The sequence below is a fragment of the Galeopterus variegatus genome, unplaced genomic scaffold (genome assembly GCF_000696425.1).
Source record: "Galeopterus variegatus unplaced genomic scaffold, G_variegatus-3.0.2 Scaffold1050, whole genome shotgun sequence".
NCBI classification, from domain to species: Eukaryota; Metazoa; Chordata; class Mammalia; order Dermoptera; family Cynocephalidae; genus Galeopterus; species Galeopterus variegatus.
This window is the reverse complement of record NW_007727161.1, coordinates 461,849-464,474: the sequence shown is the minus strand read 5'-3', so window position 1 is coordinate 464,474 and position 2,626 is coordinate 461,849.

The following is a 2,626-nucleotide window of genomic DNA, read 5'->3' as shown; positions in this document are numbered from 1 at the left end:
CACACACACACACACACACACCCTGAGTGCTCCCTGAATTCAAAGGTACTGTGCAAAGTGCTGGGGCTATAAAGAGGAATGAAAAATTACATTGACTTCTGAGGAGCTTCAATCTGATTGGTAAAATAAGAAATATATTAAAAAGATGAAGTGTATTCATACAGGTTCTGCTCTATCTACACTGTATCAGTTCAGAATGCTACTGTATGAAAATCCTATTCTTTCTCAAACATTTTGAAAGAAGGTGAAGTATAAATAAATGAATAAAAACTCTTCCCAAAGGGCTGGCCAGTTAACTTAGTTGGTTAGAGCACAGCCTTGTAATATCAAGTTCAAGGGTTTTGTTCCCTGTCCTGGCCAGCTGCCAAAAGAACCTCTTTCCACAGTCCTGATTTCTTACAAGATTAAAATTAAAAAGTACCCTGGAGGCTTTAAAATTCAAAAGTACACTGGAAATGCCAGATGAATAAACAAAAAAGAGGAGAGAGTATAGGGAAAGTCTTCATTCAAAACACACAATACGGGGCTGGCCCCGTGGCGCACTCGGGAGAGTGCGGCGCTGGGAGCACAGCAACGCTCCCGCCNCCAAGTGTCTATCAACAGATGAATGGATAAACAAAATGTAGCAAATACAGACAATGGAATACTATTCAGCCATAAAAGGAATGAAGTTTTGATACATGCTACAACATGGATGAAACTTGAAAACATGCTAAGTAAAATAAGCCTGACAAAAAAAAAAGATAAATACTTTATGATTCCACTAATATGGAGCACCTAGAATAATCAAATTCATACAGAAAAAAAAGTAAGAGAGATTACCGGGGCCGGGAGGAAGAAATGGGAAGTTATTGCTTCATGGTTACAGAGTTTCTCTTTGAGCTGATGAAAAAAATTTGGAAATAAATAATGGTGATGGTTGCACAACATCATGTGTAATTAATGATACTGAATTGTACACTTAAAAATAGTTTAAATGGGGTCGGCCCGGTGGCGCACTGCTACAGTGCGCTGCTTGGGAGCGCGGCGATGCTCCCGCCGAGGGTTCGGATCCCACATACAGACCGGCCGTTCACTGGCTGAGCGAGGTGCGGGTGCAACACCGAGGGTTGCGATCCCGTTGCCGGTCCCGGTCCGGTACGGGCGCGACACTGAGTGTTGCGGTCCGTTGCCGGACACGAAAAAAGACTAAAAGGGAAAAAAAAAATAGTTTAAATGGCAAATTTTGTGTTATTTATGTTTTACCACACACACAAAAAATAAAAAGACTAAAAGGGAAAAAAAAATAGTTTAAATGGCAAATTTTGTGTTATTTATGTTTTACCACACACACAAAAAAGAGGTAGAGGAAGAACTCTTGAAATAAAACAACAGAATTACAGAAGAGGACTGAATCCATTCAGTAGTATTAGCAATATTCTATTCAACTTGGCTTCCTTTGGACCAAAACTGTGAAAAATATTTCAAAGGAATTTTTATGGTAATTACCTTATTTTTATTGGTAATGTTCTGTACTGAACCTGATAATGAACTTGGAAGTGAAAATTTCTAAGAAAACAGAGGACTGGACTCAGTTCCCTTTCTTGATTCCTTTGTTTTTTAAGTGTCCATGTTACTCAAGAGGTCATGATTTTCAGCCAAACATGAGTAGAGTACAGGACTTGAAGTGGGAACAAAAAGAACCAAAAGGTCAGTCAGCTGAATGATTTTCATACAACAACCATGTAGACTTCTCTACCTTATTCCATTTGTAGCTCCCATAACTTTTCAAAGTTTTTTTGTTTATTTTCTGTCTCATTCATTAGAATATGAGCTCCTTGCTATATATCACCAGCAGTACCTGGTGCATAGTAGGTGTTCAATAAATACTTGTTAAATTAGTAAATGAACAATCATATACTAGTTACCAAGGGTAAGAGCAACAAAGGAAACTAGGACAGATCAGGATGGAAACTTCCCAACTGTGGTCACACCGGCATTCCCATGTATATATCTGAATCCACTCTGTATTCTAATTATTTGGGGTTTTGTGTTACTTCCACAATCAAGCATCTCTTCTGGCCCTCTGTATCACAAACCACTCCCATCATGCCCTTCTGGCCATCTCCCCTAACTCCATATCTCTAGATTATAAACTCCTTTGAAGCTCTGCAGTGCCCAGTGAAGTGCCCAACCTTCCCACAGGGCCGCTCAATAAATATTTGTTGAATAGAAGGAAACCTCAAGCAAGGAGAAAAGGAAAGTGAGAAGAGACTATAAGAGGTTCTCCGAAAATACCTGCACCCATCCTGAAGCAAGGAAAATATATAGAATTACGAACAACCAAAGAGCTAGGATTCCACAGACTTCAACTCTGCTTATACAGCATGAGCAGAAAAAAGGGTTCAAATGGGTCATCTCCAGGTACAGGTCTCTTGGTACCCTTAATGGGTGATGCTATCCCTGAAAATAGTCAGGCATTCCCCACAGTGTTTCAGGTAGACTGGATCACTGCAGATTTACTGAGAAGTATTGTGAGGGAGTAATCATAAGCTTCATCCTACCACTTGGGCATAATTATAATCTCACACACACACACACACACACCCTGAGTGCTCCCTGAATTCAAAGGTACTGTGCAAAGTGC